At 49.7% G+C, this 19,696-nt stretch overlaps 1 protein-coding gene and 1 long non-coding RNA gene across 2 annotated transcripts in view; one reads left to right on the forward strand and one right to left on the reverse strand.

The window, feature by feature from the left end:
• PEDS1 (plasmanylethanolamine desaturase 1) overlaps positions 1-19,696 on the reverse strand; it is a 294,224-nt gene that overhangs the window by 236,454 nt on the left and 38,074 nt on the right. The window lies entirely within an intron of this gene.
• Positions 1,980-13,854, forward strand: LOC144331559 (uncharacterized). Its single transcript, XR_013398844.1, has 3 exons — positions 1,980-2,339; positions 7,976-8,111; positions 9,238-13,854. It is a non-coding gene; the product is annotated as an uncharacterized LOC144331559 (long non-coding RNA).

A 19,696-nucleotide genomic window follows, 5' to 3' on the forward strand; every position in this document is an offset into this window, starting at 1 on the left:
GCTAGAAGCCGCTCTCCAGTCCTCCATCTCTCATCCCCATCAAACCCAAGCTGGGTCTGGCGGCCACACTCCCTCAACACCGCCCTCCGGCTCTGGGCCTGACCTGGCCCCAGCCTCGCCTCCTCCTCGTCTCCCTGAGCTGCCCTCCCCGCTAGGATCCATTCTCCACACTCGCTTAGAGGAAGCCTGCTAGGACCCAAGGCTAACTAACAGTGACCCTCCCCTGGTGAAACACTTTCAACGGCTCCCCACTGCCCTTGGACTAACCCCCTAAGTCTTGTTGCTGCCTCCATGGCCTTGCATGGGGTCTCCTGGTAACTCTGCACTTCGCCCATGCCGGCCTCCCCTCTGTCTCCAGAGCCCACTCAGCCGGTTTCCACCTCAGGACCTTTGCCCTCTCCGTGCCCTTTGCCTCGACTTCTCTGCCACTGGATCATACAGCCGTATCATCCTAGTCCAGACTGCGGCCAGAGGAAGCTTCCTGGACCCTGCATCTCAGCAGGTCCTCTGCTGCCTAAGTCCCCTCTTGGGTTAGACACCCTATCCCCAAATCCAAAGTCCTGGATGGGGCTGAGGCTGCCTGCGCCCCCTCCAGCCTCCTCTCCTGAGCTTCTTTTAGTGCCCCCAAAGGCCTGCCTCTGTGCCGGGGTTTCTCAGCCTCGGGCTGGACCATTCTCTGTTGCGGGGCTGTCCTGTGCTCTGCAGGACACTAAGCAGCATCCGGGACCTCGGTCCACTGGATGCCAGCAGCACCCTCCCCAGTTGTGAAAACTAACATCTCCAGACAGCACCAAATATTCCTGGGGAGAACAAAATCACCGCAGTCGGGATCCCCTGGGCCAGGCTTTTGTCCCTGCTGCATTCTCTTTTGGGGACTCTCCCTGCCAGCCCTCTGCACCCACCTGCTCACCCCTCTCTGTATTTCACAACCCTTAGATGCCACCTGGAGGAACCTTCCCAGCCCAGGCAGGTCAGGAGGCTTCTGGGTGCTCCCACAATGCCTTACACTCGTCATCGGAGACCTGATGATGCCATCTTGTAATTGCCAGGGGGCATGTTGGCCCACCCCTCACCCCGCCCCTGGGGATGTCAGCTCCACAAGGGCAGGCTCTATGTCTGCTCTGTCCCCCTCTGTGTGACACGCAGAAGCACTGAGCACAGGGCCTGGCACAAAGGGGATGATCAGCTCACATTTCACCATCTCTCCACCTGTCTCTGCCTCTGTCTTTATTCATCACAAACACACCCCAAGTCCACACATGTGCGGGTGCCATGAGTGCTGAGAAGAATCCGACATGGTTCCTGCCCTCAGCCCACTCACACTCTGGCGGGCAACACAACACAGTGGGGGAGCCACAGGGGCCCTGGCATCTCCAAAGAGGCATCTGATCCAAACTCTGGGGAAGAGGGGAGGGTCAAGATGGGCTTCCTGGGGGAGGTGACGTCTGGATGACTGAAAGGATGAAAAGGAGGATCAGCAGAAATAGTGCCAGGATATGGGCTACCCAACGTGGTGAGTGTCCTAAATGCCACTGAGTTGTTCACTTTGAAGTGTTTAATTGCATGTTACACGAATTTCATCTCAATTTTTACAAATTAAAAAAAAAACAAAAATAGTGCAAACAGAGTTCCAAACAGAGGAAACAGAATGTGTAAATGTCTGGTGGACAGAAACTCAAGGTCATTGCACCAGAGTCACAGGTCAAAGGAGCAGATACTGGAAGTGGTGATGAGACAGGAGAGTCGACCAGGGACCCTGTGGCCACAGAGAGGAGTTTGGGCTTTTTCTTGAGTGAGTGGGAGCCACAGAAGGTTGTAGGCAGAGGAAGGAGTGTGGAGAAGAGAGTGGGTGAGGCTGGAAGCAGGAAGAGCAGAGAAGGGGCGATGTCCACAGTCCATGGGTGACAGGGAGGGGCTTGGCCCAGGGCTTGGCCAGGGAGGTGAGGAGATGTGGTTGGATAAAGGAGATATTTAGGCCATAAACCCAACAGTTACGGTGGTGTAGATGTGGAGGGTGAGAGGGGAGTATCACGGACAACGTCTGTGCCGCCTCAGTCAGCAACCCATTCAGGACCTGCCCCCACGTCCCCCAAGAGCCTTCTATGCGTGGGCAGGTACAGGGACCCAGCTCTGTGCCTCCCTGCTCAGGGGCTCTGCCTCCTCCAAGCCTCCATAAGGGGTGGTCTTGACACTCCCATGACCTTCTGTGTGACCTCTAGCTAATCTCTTGGCCTCTCTGGGCCTGTTTCTGGGGCATCTTTGTCTACCCTTCCGGGAGGAGTGAGAGGCACAGGAAACCACCGCCCAGGCAGAGGACCTTGAAGAACCTGTCCTGCCAGGTGAGGCCCTCACCCGCCCCTCCCGGGGTACTCAGCAGGCGAGGGGGCACCTGGTGCACAGTCTGGGCAAGAGACCCAGCTCCACCAAGCCCTGCATGGCTGACTGGCCTCTGCTCACCTGATGGGCCTGGGGTCCAATCCTCTAATCCCAGGGGCTACCCTCAGGCCCAGCCTGGGATTCTGAGCCCCACACTCTGGCCAGGCCTGGGGGATGAACACCCTCCCTCAGCAGCCTGGAGTCAAGGGCATGGGGGCTGGAGCCAGGGCCTTGGGGCAAATCCCAGCTCTGCCCCTTCCTGCTGAGCTGCCTCAAGCAAGTGACTCAACCTCTCTGATGCCCAAAGAAAGATCTGTCCTGGAGGTTTACATCCCACATGAGTGGGGCTTTTCCACATGGGGTGGGTATGAGTCCCAGTTCACACGCTGGCACTGTAGAGTTTCTTCGTGTTTTCGCAAATGGCACTGATTTTCCATTTTGTGCCGTGGTTATGCCAGGCTGGAGGGGGCTTCGTCTGATGGTGTTTCCCACCGTCGCCACTGCCCCACCCCACTTCTAGGAAGGCCCTGGGTCCCCTGGCCTTTTATGAGGCTAAGGTGTTAGGGACAGGAATGAGGACGCGGGCACTGGCGTTGGGTGTCGTCTTCCCACCAGGCATTGCCTGATGCAGGCTGGCCCCCACCTGAGGCCCTGTGTGGTGCTGTGCCTGCCCCTTCTCCATCGCCCCTGGTCCTGGGGGTCATTTGGCTGCTTCCTGGCTACTTCAAGGGCTGATTGGAGGCTGCCTTTCCAGAATCCTGGAGAAGCTGCTTCTACCTGAGGTTCTGGGCCTCTCTGGGCTCAGCCCCAGGCTGGGGACCACCCTTGACACCCCCTCTCTGTACCTGCCCCGCGACCCTGGCTCTGGTTCTGGGTGGGGGAACCTTGCTCTCTGCAAGACGTGAATTCTTCCTGCTCTCAACTTTTGAAACTCAAAAGCCAGGAAGCCTCCTGGGATCCCCGTACATGGTGTCCCAGCCCTTCCCGGAGGCGCTGAGTACAGACTTACAGCAGGGAAGGGCGGAAGGGAGAAAGGAAGAGAGCAGGAGCCAAGTGGGGTGTAGGGCAGGGAAGACAGGCGCTGAGTGCAGACTTACAGCGGGGAAGGGCGGAAGGGAGAAAGGAGAGAACAGGGGCCTAGCTGGGTGCAGGGCAGGGAAGACAGGCCAGTTCTGCAGCCTCCCTAGAGAGTGGCCCTCAGGATCCCTTTACATTTTGAAAAACTGCTGAGAACCCCAAGGAGCTTTTGCTTGTGTGGATTCTACCAGTTGATATTCATGTTAGAAATGAAAACTAAGAAATGTATAACATATTTATTTATTCACTCCAATGTAATAATAAATCCATTACATGAACATAACTTTTTTATAATAAATAACTATGCATTTTAAAACAGACAAATTTAGCAAGAAAAGTGGCATTTGTTGGATTGTGGATATTTCTGCATCTCTCTCTAACAGCTGGCCTCCGCGGGACAGCGGGTCCTCACACCTGCTTCTGTGGTGGATCTGCTGTGAGACTTTGTTTAGGATGAAGTACCTGAGAAAACCTGGCTTCCAAAGACATATAGTTGGAAAAAGGGAGGATATTGTCACATTGTGAAATACATATCTATTGAGACAGAGTCTCACTCTGTCTCCCAGGCTGGAGTGCAATGGCATAATCTTGGCTCACTGCGGGCTCCGCCTCCTGGGTTCAAGTGATTCTCCTGCCTCAGCTTCCCAAGTAGCTGGAATTACAGACATCCACTGCCATGCCCGGCTAATTTTGGTATTTTTAGTAGAGACGGAGTTTCACCATGTTGGCCAGGCTGGTCTCGAACTCCTGACCTCAGGTGATCTGCCTGCCTCGGCCACCCAGAGTGCTGGGATTACAGGCATGAACCACACTGCACCCAGCCGTGAGTAGTCTTTAATGCTACACAAAAACTAGCCAGTAGTAATGTCTTAAATTCAGTTGCAATGTGGAATCTAAACATCTATCAATGAGCTTTTCAAACTCTTTACACTCAAGTGAGAATGTGAATAAAAACGGCAAATAATCCTATGAACCCCTTGAATGGGTCTTGGGGACCCCTAGGGATTGTTGAATCACACTTTTAGAACTGTTGTGTTCTCAAAGAGACGTATCCCAGCATTCAGAAAGCTGCTGGTTGACCCCCACCAGGGACAGATCAGGGTATGATGAAGAACACAGGTTCAATTCCTATTTCTGCTGCTTCCTGGCTGTGTGTCCCTGGGCAGGTCACAGCTTCTCTAAGTCTCAATGTCTTCATTTCTGAAATGGTGATAACAAGACCTACTTTACAGGCTTGCAGTCAGGACCCGTGAAAACCAGGGTGTAAATGCAAAGCCCTTGCTCATATATGTTCCTTCCTGCCACAGGGCCTTTGCACAGGCTGTTCCTTCCATCTGAAACCCCTTCCCTCCCAGCTTTGCCAAGGAACTCCTTTCCCTTTAGCTCTTGGCTTAAGTGCTTCTTCCTCCAAGAAGCCTTCCCTGACTTCCGTGGAATGTCTGTTAGAAACCCCTAGAGCATGATGGAAGCTTTATATTTTTCAGGGTTATAGGTCATTACCTGTCTCCCACCAATCCCTAAGCCTGGGTTGACTTTTGCCCTCTGCCATAGGAGCTTGTGTGGAATGAATGCTGTTGAAAGAATATTGGTCATAAAGTGTCATCTTTGCTATCTTAGTCTTTTCATTCTTGGAATGTAAAAGCTGGGCTTTGACGAGAGTTCCCTCCCCAACCCCCACCTTCTCTGCCAGCAGCTGGACTGCACCAAGCGGCGGAGTGGCGGGGTGGCTCGTGCTCTAAAGCTGCAGGGTTATCTCTGGGGACCCAGCCCTGCCTGAGCCCCCTTTATGTGGGGTCCCCCGGAGGCCTCTGGGGTCATGCTCCCCATCTCAACAGCTGTTTCCTTTCTGCGCACGGTGACTGCCCCGCCCTACAGCAATCTCTCAAGCGTCCAGGCTGGCAGACGCCCTTCTCCCTCCCCTACTCTCCCTTCAGACGGGCTCAGTCAAGGATTTCTTCTCTGCAACCCCAAGCCGACTGCGTCTCTGTGTCCCTGTCATCATGGCACACATCCCACACCCTCGTCTTCCCCAACCTGGCAGCACCTTCCTCAAAGACCGGGACTGTCCCCTGGGATCATCTTCGTCCCCCCGGGACCAGACACTGGGCCTGGCATCCAGTAAGCGTCCAATACATATTTGCTAAAATGACATGAATGCAGGGCTCTGGGAGAGGTTCCTCTATCGAAGGAGGTTGTACAAGTTAGCTGTGGGCTGCAAGGAATAGAAACTCAGCTCACACTGATTTAAAGTATAAAAGGCACTTACTGGCTTGTATTAATTAAAAGCCTAGTAGAAGGGTGAGCTTCAGGCTTGGTTTGATCGAGCTTCAACTCTTTTCCTCTGCGATTTACCCAGCTCTGCTTCCTTGTGCTGGTTTATTTGTTTATTTTTAAAATTTTATTTATTATTATTATTATTATTATTTTTCCCCCTCTGGCTGGTTTTCTTCACGGCATTAAAACAAGCAAACAAGCATGACAATTCCAGGTCTCATTCTGTCCAGACGAAGATCTCTTCGAGTGGCTACGTGGAATGTATTCCAGGGGCCCCTGACATTGATTCTTCTCTAGACTCAAACTAACCTAATTACATGTCCGTCCTTGAACCAGTGGCTGCAGCCGAAGGTGAGATTTAGAAAATTAGCTTAGATTTGGAGTCAGGAAGGCAGTCAGCTCCCCAAATAGGGGGACCACACGAGAGAAACGTGGTGATCCCCTCAAAATTGGAGTAGTTACCAAGAGAAGAGAAAGTGGGCAAGACCGTCAAGGCATGCACTCTAGAAGTTTAATTATATTCAAATCCATAGCAAAAAAAGGAGCTGTTTTTTGAGCAAAAACCAACCCAGGGAAAACTTTGCTAAATGTCCAGATATTTCGCCAGAACCTTGTGTCAGACATAAGAAGATAACAGATTTCTGTATTCTCTGACTGAATTTTGCTGACCAAATCCGAAGTCAATTCACAGAGCCACAGATGACATTACTGAATATTTTTTTAAATATGTTTGTTTTTCTGATTATGATAACAATACATGCTTGTTGTCAAAATATTTAAATAATGCAGAAAAGCATTTAAAATAGTGGTTCTCAACCAAGGGTGGTTTTGTCCCCCAGGAGACATGTGGCAATATCTGGATACATTTTTGGTTGTTAGGATTGGGGGTAGGGGTGCTCCTGGCATCTAGTGCGGAGAGGCCAGGGATGCCACTAAACATCCCATAGTGCCCAGGATAGTCCCCTGCAACGAAAATTATCTGACCCAAAATGTCAATAGTGTCAAGGTTGAGAAACCCTGATTTAAAGGAATGTAAAAATTATCCCAAATCCTACTGCCCAGAAATAAACACTGCTGACATTTTGGCAAACACCATTTAGAATACTCTTTTTAATATATGCCCATTGCACACACAACTTAATACAAATAAGATTATGCACATGAAAATGCTTTTCTCTACAATGTCATGGCCATCTCTCTATATTGTCATTTTTGTTTGTTTGTTTGTTTGTTTTTTGAGACACAGTCTCACTCTGGTACCCAGGCTAGAGTGTAGTGGCATGATCTTGGCTCACTTGCAGCCTCTTCCTCCCCGGGTCAAGCGATTTTCCTGCCTCAGCCTCCCGAGTAGCTGGGATTACAGGTGCCTGTCACCACGCCCGGCTAATTTTTGAATTTTTAGTAGAGATGGGGTTTCACCATGTTCATCAGGCTGGTCTCAAACTCCTGACCTTGTGATCCACCTGCCTTGGCCTCCCAAAGTGCTGGGATTACAGGTGTGAGCCAACACGCCCGGCCCTCTATATTGCCATTTTAATGAGTATTTTTAATACAGCTTAACACAATGTTTTATGTTTAATGCAATTTCATAAATTTTTAATACAGCATTTCATTATATGAGGATTATTGTTTGCTTAATGAATCTTCTGTAGTTTGGCATTTCAGAATTTTTTTCCCCCAATTTTTCACTATTATAAACAATGCTGCAATGAACAACCTTCCCCACGGAGACTACTTGGTCTATTATATCTTAGAATAAATGCCCCCAAGTTAAATTTCCAGGTTGTTTTAAAATTTCTGCCCAGTGAACGGCATGGTGCTTGTTGCCATTCTGCTCCCAGAGACCCTTGTAGAGCCCCTTGGGGACAGAATGAGAATCCCTATCTCCCCATACTCTGCAGCACTGACAGTTGCCAATCTTGTTTGTTTTTTCTAATCTGATAGGCAGAAAATGACATATCATTGTAGCTTATCATTGATAACTGGTGGGGTGGAACTTGTCTTCATATATATATATATATATATATATATATATATATATATTTTTTTTTTTTTTTTTTTTTTTTTTTTTTTTTGAGGCAGGGTCTCCCTTTGTCTCCCAGGCTGGAGTGCAGTGGCACAATCTCAGCTCACTGCAGCCTCCATCTCCCAGGCTCAAACGATTCTCGTACATCAGCCTCCCAAGTAGCTGGGACTACAGACATATGCCACCACACCTGTCTAATTTTCCTTATTTTTTTTTTTGCAGAGATGAGATCTTGCTATGTTACCCAGGTTGGTCTTAAACTCCTGGACTCAAGCAATCCTCCCACCTCAGCCTCCCAGAGTACTAGGATTATAGGCATGAGCCACCTCACCTGCCAGAATAGTGGATTTTTAATAAGGTATTTGCCTTTTCTTACTGTTTTGCAAGAACTCTTTATATATTAAGGATAGTAATTCTTTCTAAGAGTCTTATAATTGACTATAAAACTCTCCCTCCCTCCCCTCCTTCCCTCCCCTCCCTTCCCCCCCCTCCCTCCCTCCCTCCCTCCCTTCCTTCCTTCCTTCCTTCCTTCCTTCCTTCCTTCCTTCCTTCCTTCCTTCCTTCCTTCCTTCCTTCCTTCCTTCTTTCCTTCCTTTTGTTCCCTTCTGCTTTCTAAGGATATGCCTGGTGTTTGGCAAGCATTGCGTGAATTACATTAGGAAATAACTTTTGTAACAAACCCATTTAACAACCATTCTTTGTTCCCCGCCTCCTGATAATGCTCAGAGCCACGGCAACAGCCTTTGCCCAACTCCATGTCATTAACCCTTGATCTTTTCCTGCTGAATAGCAGATTGCTTTCCGGGGCTGGCAACACAGTTTCATTTTCACCTTCCTGCTGATGGAACTGCCCTGGCTCTGTGCCAGACGGCTGTTTACATAAGAAATGATTTGATTATATTGTACAACCAATGGCAGCCTTTCTCAGAATAAAGAAGCCAGAAACATATAATCAAAGCCATTAACTGTGTACAAAGAAACACAGCCCACTCTAAATTTCCCACCAACCATAATCACAGTTTTCCAGAGAAAAATAAGAACAGGGTTATGGTTCCCTCCTAAAAACGTGTTGGGGAAAGACTTTTAAAAGGAAATGTGGCTACAGCTCAGTCGCACTCTCAGATCAACCCTTGAGCCTTGACTCCAATCCCAGCTCTGTAACTCACTGTCCTTGTGACCTTGGAAAAGTCATTTACTGCCCAGAGCCGCCGTTTCTTTATGATAAAATGGCTATAATAGTAATATCAACCTCAGAGGTTTACAAGAGGATTGAGATAGTGCATAAGAACACTTTCTTAGAATGTCTTCAGCCACAAGGAGCAAAAACACTTGACTAAAGAAGGCAAAAAAAAAAAAAAAAAAAAAAAAAAAAAAAAAAAAAAGCTAGAAGACTTATAATTTCATTTAACAGGGTTGTTTCATTTGGAGGCATAAAGATGTAACCAGTGATTCACATTCTTTTCATCTTTCTATGTCATTCTCAGCAATTTATGGACATGTCTCCTCATGGTTTCAAGACAGCTGCTGTGGCTCCAGGCATCACACTGGAACATGATAAAACCAAGCGAAGAGCAGGAGGGCATTTTTTCCCCTGTCTCCTTTTATGATGGAGAAAATTGTTCCCAAATTTCCCCCCTGCAGATCTGCAGACTTCCTATTGGCCAAGATGGCATCACATCTATAATTCCAAACCAATCACTGATGGAGGAATGAGAATGACCACAGTTGGCTTGGACCTATAACTCACTCTGAAGCCAGGGCGAGGAATAGCCACTGTCCCTGAGCTCCTGAGTAGACGTACAACCAACAAAACTGAATCCCGTCAGCAAAGGAGTCATGGGCGGGCAACCGCTATGTCTACCATAAGCACAACTCCCGGCACACACGAGGTGCCCCCAAAGGCATTTGGCAAGCTCGAGACTGGGAGTCCACACAGTGCTCCAGGTGGGAGAACCACGACTGCGATTGGCCAGGGAGTCCCTCTGAGTGCCAGACCCCTGTATGCAAAGCCCCACTCAGCATCTCCACTTGATTGGCTTATGGAAACCTCAAATCCAGCACACTATATTTGAACTCATCATATTTCCTCCCCACTGGCCTCCTCTGTTGGTACCCACCTTGCTCAAGTCAGAAGCTGGCTGGCCCTCAAGAGTCCCTGCTTTCCTTCCCCATCTTTGCCCACATCTCTCCAGCTTTGCCATCATCTTCCACCTGGACACCAGCCAAGCCCCCGCTCTCCGTGCTGCTGTCTGGGCATCAACAGCCTATGCTGTTCCCTCTGAACGGAACTTTTCCCGCTCCTGTTTCCCTGTCACCTTGCTCAGGAAAGCTCTTCTGATCCCCCCAAGTTGAATCCCTCATTACAGACCTCACATGCTGACATACATCTCTCCATTGCCCTGATCACATTTCTTATTTACCTGTGTGATTATTTCACTCATGTCTCACCCCACCAGGTTGCAACTCCATGAGGGTGGGAATTGGGTCTGTTTTGTTCACTGATAACCTTCAGTGCCTGACACATAGTGGGGCCTCGATATTTTTCCTGAATTCTATAAATGAATAAATTCATCCCCTGCCCTGTGGCCAGGGAGATTGCTCTAAGAAGCAAATCTGATCACTCCCTCTCCTGCCATAAGCCTTCCATGGCTCCCCTTTACCCACAGGACAAAGCCCAAAGGGCTTAACCTGGCTCTTCCAGGCTCCTCAAAGTGGATTCTGCCACCTCTCCAGCCCCATCTCACCTGCCCCATTGTCCTTTACGGTCCAGCCATCCTCCACTTCTCTAGGTGCCTCGGACTCTCCATGTTCTCTCCTGCCCCCGGATCTGCCTATATGCTATGTCTTTCCTGGAAACTTTATCTCAAAAAATCTTCATTCTCATTGTCAAGGCTTTAAAAATTTTTGCCTCTATTGGGGAAGGTTTAGTTCTGCAATCTCATTCTGAAAATCTGGGTTCCTTCTATCTGGTTGTTGTCATCCTCAATCCATAGCTTCCAGTCAAGTCCAAAACAGCTGCTATAGCTTCTCCATCGCATCTACATTCCAGGCAGTGAGGAGAGAGAAAGGGTCATTCCTCTTAAGGACACAGAAGCGGTGCCTATCACTTCTACTTAATTCCATTGGCTGGAGCTTAGTCATATGACCACGCCTAACTGCAAAGGAGGCTAGGAAATAGAATCACTATCTGTTGATTATGTTTGCGTGCTTTCCACTAATGCTCCAAAATTCTCTCAGTATGAGAAAAAAGCTGATGGATATTGGTAGACACTGATGGTCCCTGCCACACTCACCCCCGTAGTGCCAAGCATGGAGTTATCTCTGCCCAGCCAGACTGTGAGGTCCCGAAGGACAGGGACCATATATGGTGGTCACTGCAGTATCCCCTGCAACTCTCAGAGTGCTGGTTGTGATACATGGCAAATCAGAGTGAATGGCAGAGGTCAGAAATACAAGATACAGAAACTGAGGCAGACTCCAGTTGAGTTCCACACACGTTTTCTGGGTGCTGATTGCACATAAGACCCTGGGCTTGGTCCCGGTGCCTGGGGTGTAGCAATACTTGTCTGGCCTGGCAGAGTCCCAAAAAATACCGAGTCAGGGGCTGCAAGACCCCACCCACTGGGGAAGCTGCAGAAACAGAACAGAGTCCACAGTCAGAACAGGAGGAGCCACAAGGGCCTACAGGTAAAGCAGGTCCCAGGCCCTCAGCCCACCTGGTCCTGGCCCTGCTGTACTCTCGGCCACTCCCCAACATTATCTGGCCTTGGGCCCAGCCCTAAACACCTGCCCTTCCCTGCTCTCCCAAGAGGCCTGAGCTGGGGTTCCCCTCCCCTGTCGGCTGCAGTGGGAAAGGCCTTATGGGAGCTCTCCAGGTCCAAGCTCCAGCCTCACAGCTGCTGTACTTGCTGTTCCCTCTGGCCAGACCTCCCTTCCGTGCTGCTCTAGCTTCTCCTGCTCTCAGCTTGGACGGCACCTCCTCACTCTCTCCAAAGCCCACCACCCACCCCGGTGCCTCCCCACCACATTGTGCGTCTTGTTGCTTCCCAGCATGGGTCTGTGTGGGGTCATCGAGGAACACTACTCGTGTTCATTTGTTGGCTTCTTTGCTCTCTGCCTCTCCCAGTAGAGACATGGACCTTTTCTGTCTTGTTTTCCACTGTATCCAGAGCCTAGCCCAGGGCCTGGCACATAGTAGGTGTTCAGGTAATATCTATGGACTAAATACATACACACACAGTGAGGAAAGACTAGAAAATTAGCACTCACTGCACTCGTATGACATGCCAGCCGCATGCATTGTTCACTCTGAGTCCCATGACACTACTGCCTGGTCAGAATCATTATCCCCATTTCACAGCTGAGGGAACTGAGACTCAGAGAAATGAAGTGACTCGACCGAGGTTACGCTAATAGGAAAGGCCAAGTCTCAGATGGGGGGAAATATTTATAACGAAATACAAAGATCTTGGAGGAGGTGGTGGATTCTTGTTTGTACACACTGATCAAAGCTCATCAAACGGTACACTTGAAATCAGAGGTTCTCAACCAAGGATGATTTTACCCCCAGGAGACATTCGGCAAAGTGCAGAGACATTCGGTCATCATGGGGGTAGGCGATGCCACTGGCATCTTGTGGGTAGAGGCCAGAGATGCTGCTAAACATCCTACAGTGCCCAGGACAGCCACCACAGCAAAGAATTATCTGATCCGAAATGTCAATATTGCTAGGCTGAGAAACTCTGCTGTGAAGCAATGTAGTATCAATGCATTTTTTGTAATATAGAAAACATAGAAAAGAACTAACATAATTGGAAAAGAAAGAAACCAACTAAGGACAAAACAATGGGTAAATAATTTTAAAAAGCAAAGAACAGATCAGAAAATGCAAAGAGCCTATACATAAATGATAAGGGGGTCCACCTTAGTACTAATAAGGGAAATTCAAATTACGACAAAAAGCCGGGGGGTTGCCTCATGTCTGTAATCCCAGCTCTTTGGGACGCTGAGTTAGGAGGATCTCTTGAAGCTGGGAGTTTGAGAACAACCTGGGCAACATAGTGAGACCCCATCTCTACAAAAAATTTAAAAATTAGCTAGGTGTGGTGGCATGAGTCTGTAGTTCCAGCTTCTCAGGGGGCTGAGGTAGGAGGATCGCTTGAGCCCAGGAGTTTGAGGCTGCAGTGAGCTATAGCTAAAAAAAAATTATGACAAAAATAATCACAATGGGAAAAAATTTTTTTAAATGACAGATGGGCTGGTGAGTGTGGAGGAAGTAGGCCCTCTCATCCTCTCATATGTGGGTGGAGGGAGTGCAAATTGGCAAAGCCCTAGTGGTGATGTGGTAGCACTTTCCATCATTTGTCCAGCAATCCCAGTTTTGTAGAAATACGCATGGGCTCAGAGAGCTGTGTGCGGATGCTCACTGTGGTATTGTTTATAACAGTGACGTTTAGGCAGGAAAACTAAATGTCAATGAAATCAGTGAACGTGGAATTAGGTAAATAAACCATGGTCCATTCGTGCCATGGAATACTACGTAGCAGATGAAACTGATAAGGCAAATCTCTACACACATAGGCGAAACAAAAAAGCAGCCCGCAAAACCGTATTTACAATCTGTTTCAAATCAGGCGGCACAAAAGAAATCCAGGGCTGATGCCACCAGCGCTTGCCATCATTCATCACCCCTTCTTCTCACTTTTGAACGGGGCGGCAATGTGCCCAAGTGCAATAAGACCTCCCCAGGCTCCCCTGAAACCACGTGGGTGCCATGTAGTAGCCATGAGACCCAGGGCACACACACTTTGTCCCTTCCCTGCCCTCTTGCCTTGCTGAGAAGCAACCCTCTTGAGCCAGGAGTTTGAAAGTCACATACTGATGTGGGAGACCGGGAAACTGGTCATTGGTGATGTCCCTGAACAGGTCTGCAAGCTCAGACTTGCTCACCTCTGGACTTCTTTTTACACAAGAGAAGTGAACTCCCATCTGGCAAAACCCTGGTGTCTGTTACTTTTTACTTGCAGCCAAATGCAATTTCAGAGGCAGCAAACTCACTAGGGAGGAGGTTGGTTGAGTCTTCTGCAACAGAACTGTATTCAAGTGTCATTTACATAGTTAAGACTAAATAAATCAATAAATCAAATAAAGCCTGTCTGGCTAGAGTCTGTGGGATTCTTGATGTTTCTTTCAAAAAGTGTTTGTTGATTGGCTCAAGTCCCACTTGATGCAGGCAAAAATGCCCAGGGGATGATGGAGGGGCATTGGGAGATTTCCCTGTGACCTGCTGAAGGAGAGGTTGGGATGCTCTTTTCTTCGGGAAAGTTCCATTTTCCTGGTAAGAGGACTAGAGCCTGAGTCTCTCACCCTAGGGAGGCTCGGGGTCACTCTAACCAGCCCAACCCGGGTTGCCCCTATCATAATTGATGACCCTCTAGCCTAGACATGCCAGCCTCCAGGCAGTGACCTGGCCATCTCTCCCACCTGTTTGTCCTCTTCCCAGAAGCAGGATGCTCCCTTTATCTCAGGCCAAAGTACCCACCCCCCTTCGCTGCCACTGCCCCAGGGAAGGGAAGGAATGCCACCTGTCATCACGGGATGAGTGAGTCACCTCTTACTGGCTGGAGGCCATAGCCAGCCCAACCTCTCTCTTTTGCCCCCCAGCTCTCCCCTGTGGGTGGGAAAGGATGGGAATATCACCCTAAAAATCGTGACAGCAACAGCTGCCATCTCTGTGGCATGGAATCTGTCACTGGAAGCTTAAGTACCCAGCCCTGGGTTCCAAGCCCAGCTTCCATGTTCTAACCTGGTCATCTGGGGGGAGTCATCCCTTCCTGATCCCCATTTATGCATTTGGCAAACATTTATTATGCAAGCACTCTGAACCGGGCAGGGGGTGCTGAGGATGCCACAACGAACACCCCGAAACAATCCTGTCCTGTGGAACCCATTGGATAGAGACTAACAATAATAATAATGGTAATAAATTTTAAAATTCTGAGTGTCAATTGGTGATGATGTCACAGAGAGAAAGGGAGAGGAGTGCTGGTGCAGAGGGTCTTGTTCATGTAACCAGGTGGTCCAGGACACCCTGAAATACATTGAAAATGGAGGAAAGGGCTGGGTGTGGTGGCTCACACCTGTAGTTCCAGCACTTTGGGAGGCTGAGGAAGTCGGATCACCTGAGGTCAGGAGTTTGAGACCAGCCTAGCCAACATGGCGAAACCCTGTCTCTACTAAAAATATAAAAATTAGCTGGGCGTGGTGGTGAGTGCCTATAAACCCAGCTACTTGGGAGACTGAGGCAGGAGAATTGCTTGAACCCAGGAGGTGGAGGTGGCAGTGAGCCGGGATCATGCCACTACACTCCAGCCTGGTGTCTCAAAAAAAAAAAAAAAAAAGAAAAAAAGAAGAAAAAAGAAAATGGGGGAAGACCTGGAGGAGGCGAGAGAGGGAGGTTCTCTCAGAGCAGAGTCCAAGGAAGAGGGAACAGCAAGTACAAAGGTCCTGAGGTTGCCGTGTGCCTGATGTGTTCCAGGAGCAGGGAGGAGGCCAGTGTGGCTGGAGGGAAGATGTCAGAAAGGCAGAGATGGGGTGTACAACCACACGGGATTTAGGGACACTGCCAGGACCTTTTCTTTGACTCTGGGTGACATGGGAAGCAGAGGAGGCTGCTGAGCAGAGCACAGACGTGATCCGACTTCCTTTGGGTAGCAAGACAATGATAGAATGGGGGAGATAGTCTGGAAGCCATGGCAACAAACCAAGCACGCACACTCATGCCAGGGCGGGGCTGTGGAGCTTGGAGGGTGGGGGGATCCTGGATGCAGGTTGTGGATGGGAGGTGGTGGGGCAGAGGCTACAGAAAGAGAAGAGTCAATGAGGACACTCAGGTGTTTGGCTTGAGCCCCTGGAAGGAGAGAGGTGCCACTTTCAGAGGCAAAAACGATGCAGGAGAGGTAGGATCCTGCTGGAGGAGGAGTTTGGTTTCTTATCTGGGATGTCTGAGATGCCTGTGAGGCATATTGAGTTGTACCTGGATATTAAAGACTGAGTTCAAGGCAGGAAGTATATGTTTAGAGGCTTGTAGCTTGGAGATAGTATTTAGAGACTCAGTTTCTTTGTCTGTAAGATGGAGATTAAACAGCATCTGCTTTGCAAGGTTGCTGTGAGCCTGGGTTGAGGACTGAAAGCCCTTGGGCAGGTAGCAAAGTGCAGGTAAACGTCAGCTCTGTTACTTCCATGCGCAGCTCACCCAATCCTCATGAGGTCATTATTATTGCTATCAGCTTTAATTTTATAGGAAGTGGAGGTTCAGAGAGGTTAAGTGACTGGTCCAAGGTCACACAGCCTAAAAATGGCACAGCCAGGATCCAAGGCTGAATCTAGAGTCTTGTTCTTGGCCTTCTACCCTGCTGCCTCCTCCCTGCTCTCCCAGCACCAGACCCTTGGATCCTGAACTGATCAGACTTGAGGGGCTCCCAGTTGGGAAGGGAGACAACCGTGAGTGGAAATGCCTCCAGGCAGACAGGACCTGAGCCTGCCCCACTAGGGGACAAGTTAGAAGAGGGGTTAGTGAGGCAGCGTAGTCATGTGGTTAAGAGAAGCACCGCGATGCCAGACCACCCGGGTCCAATTTGGCTCTACCCTCACTAGGTGTGTGACCCTGGAGATGTGACTCATGTTTTTTGTGCCTCAGTTTCCGTTGTTGTGAAATGGGATAATACAGGTTGTTGGGAGGACTGAATGAGTTGGTCCATGCAAAGTGTTTAGAACAGGACCAGAAACTCAATAGGTGCTCCAGCTCAGTTTCCACCAAACGTGTGCCCCCAGGGTGTGGGACCACCTGCCATGCCTTTGGGTCCCCATCTGTCGCTTGCTCAAGGTTCACATCTTGCCTTGGCTGCTGTGAGCTATGTGTTTTTGGGTTTCTCACCCAACTTCCCTGCATTCACACTTCCTCTGACCTCAAAGTGGGGACAATATGTACCAGTGGTGAGGATCAACAGGCACAGTGCCTGCAAACGACACTGGATTGTAACTGTGACAGGTCTCAAGTGGGTGCTCAGTGTGCACGAATGTTCATGACAGCTGGAAACCCAGATGTCCTCCTGCAGTGGAACACTACTCAGCCACAAAAAGGAACAAGTGCATGATATTTGCAACAATGCAATAAATCTTGCAGGCATTGTGTTGAGACGAGAAAGAACACTCCTGGTTTTTGAAACTTTAGATGAAACAAAACTAAACTTTGGTGACAGCAAGTAGATCAGTGGCTCCCTTGGCTGGGCTAGGGATGGGGAGTTGTTTGGTAAGGGATATAGGGAACTTGGCGTTAGAAATGTTTTGAATGTTGTTTTGGGTGGTTGATTTGTTGGAATTCATCAAACTAAATCCATAAAACCTGTGCATTTTATTGCATGTTCATCATATCCCACTTTTTAAAAATTTTATTTTTATTTAATTTTATTGTTTTGAGACAAAGTCTCACTCTGTTGCCCAGGCTGGAGTGGAGTGGCACAATCACAGCTCACTGCAGCCTTGACCTTCCCAGGCTCAGGCGATCCTCCCACCTCAGCCTCCTGAGTAGCTGGAAACACCGATGTACATCACCATGCCCAGCTAATTTTTCTACTTTTTGTAGAGATGGGGTCTCACTATGTTGCCCAGGGTGGTCTCAAACTCCTGAGCTCAAGTGATCCTCTGGCTTCTGCCTCCCAAATTGCTGGGATTACAGGTGTGAGCCACTGTGCCCGGCCCCCAATTATTTTAAAAAGCAACAAAAAAAGTTTGTCATTGTCATCATCATAAATTTGTTCTTATTTCTCTGACTGTTCTATGGCACCAAGTGCCCCCCAGCCCCCTCTCTTGAGGCCAGCAGAAACCCGGAGCTAAGTTTGGTGACTTTTCCCTACCTCTGGTCCATCAAAGGTCTCTGCCACATAAGGCAGATGAGCTGGCTCTGTGGAAAGAGATCTCAGACCCAGGTCCAAACCTGACTCTGGCTCCGCCTAGTCCTTGCTGGCTGCCCCTGAGTGGGTCATTTAAGCCTCAGTTTCCTCATCTGTTAAATGGGGCTAATAGTGGCGCCCTGCTTGTGAGGTGGTTGCCAGGATTCATGGAGATTCTTAGAGATGAGAGGTGTGCAGGGCCGTGGATGTTGGAGACTCACAGAAACAAAACAGAACAAAGCAAAAACCCCTAAAGGAAAAAAACCCCAAAACCAAAATGAGGCGAAGCACCTGGGAGAGGATGGGGGTGATAGAGAGCGGTGGCCTGGAGCCAGAGCACTGGGCATCAGGTCCTGCTCTTGGGCCATTCCTCTTGCCTCTCTGTGCCTCAGTTTCTGCATTTGTAAAGCAAGGATGATACCGGCACCCACCCCACAGGCTGTATGAGGGCTGATTGAGTCACTCATGGAGATGGAGCATGCATGGTGCATGGTGCGCGTAGCTGTTACACTCAGGGTTGGGAAGGGGAGGAGCACCACCTCAGGGGTAATTCAGAGAGCCCAGTCCCTCTTGAATTGCTGCCTGGTTCCGGCCATGGTGTCCCAGCAGGTGAAGGGGTGGGCAGTCCAGCCCCCAGCCCTGTCAGATGCAGCCGCAGGGGCTGTGGCTCACCAAGGCCTGGGGCCTGTCCTGGACTCCTCACTTGGCTCCTGTGGCTGCGACAGATTGCTTCCCTTCCTCTCTCCTGGGTGCCAGGCAGGCCCAGAAACCACCTGATGTCAGCAAGTCCTGCCCACCCACTGGTGGGGAGGAAGTAGGCGGGTGCCCAGGGACAGATGAGCAGGGCAGACGTGCCCTGAGGCAGCACAGTTAGGGCTGACGTGGGCATCATGCACCCCAGGGCTTTCGGAGCTGGCCCCGGTCCCGTTTGCCCATGTCAAGCAGGTCAGAGTGGAGAGGGGCAGGCGCGCTGGGGTCAGGGCGTGCACTGACCAGGCATCTGTCCCCACGCCTGAAAACACAGCCAGGAGACGAGCGCACTGGGGTGGTGGCCTGTGGAAGAGGGGCAGGGTGTATGTCCAGGTGTGGCTGGAGGGTGGGGTCGACTATGTGCGGTGCGTGTGTATGGAGGTGACTGTGTGTCTGGCATGTGAATGTAAGATTTTAGGAAGGTGAATGAGCTTGTGCACAGGCGCGTGTGTGTGCACGTGTGTGGCTAAGCATGTGTGAGTGAGTAGGCATCTGTGTGCCGTGTGTGGGAGCCGGGCAGGGAGCAGTGTGTATGGCTGAGTGTGCCAGCACATTGCTGAGCATGTATGCGTGTGCATCCAGGTGTGTGAATGACAAAATAAGTGTATATGGTTAATTGTATGAGTGTGTGAGTGAGTGTGGGGAGGGGATGTGTGTATCCTTGACTGTGGGAGTCAGAGAGTGTGTATGTGTGTGTGTATGCACATGCGCTGTTGTGAAAAGTTCTGCAAGAACCCCTTCCTTTATTTTATTTTATTTTTTGAGATGGAGTCTTGCTCTGCTGCCCAGGCTGGAGTGCAGTGGTGCAGTCTTGGCTCACTGCAACCTCCACATCCTGGGTTCAAGTGATTCCCTTGCCTCAGCCTCCCGGGAAGCTGGGATTACACATGCGCAACACCACACCCTGAAAAAAAATTTTTTTTTTTCTTTTTTAGTAGAAATGGTGTTTCGCCATGTTGACCAGGCTGGTCTTGAACTCCTGAACTCAGGTGATCCACCTGTCTGGGCCTCCCAAAGTACTGGGATTACAGGTGTGAGCCACCGTGCCCAGCCAAGAAACCCCTTTTGCATACAGAGCTTTGCTCCTTTGCATGAAAATGTTCATGAACAGGTGGGGTCAGCTGGTGGACGTGTTTAAAATCTTGACGGAAGTGGTCAAGGAGCTGTTTAGAAAGGGCAGAGAGGAGCAGTGATATCCAAGTTGATCCCTGACCAATCAGAACAGGTGTCAGCTGCAAATACC

The sequence above is a fragment of the Macaca mulatta genome, chromosome 10 (genome assembly GCF_049350105.2).
Source record: "Macaca mulatta isolate MMU2019108-1 chromosome 10, T2T-MMU8v2.0, whole genome shotgun sequence".
Classification (NCBI taxonomy): domain Eukaryota; kingdom Metazoa; phylum Chordata; class Mammalia; order Primates; family Cercopithecidae; genus Macaca; species Macaca mulatta.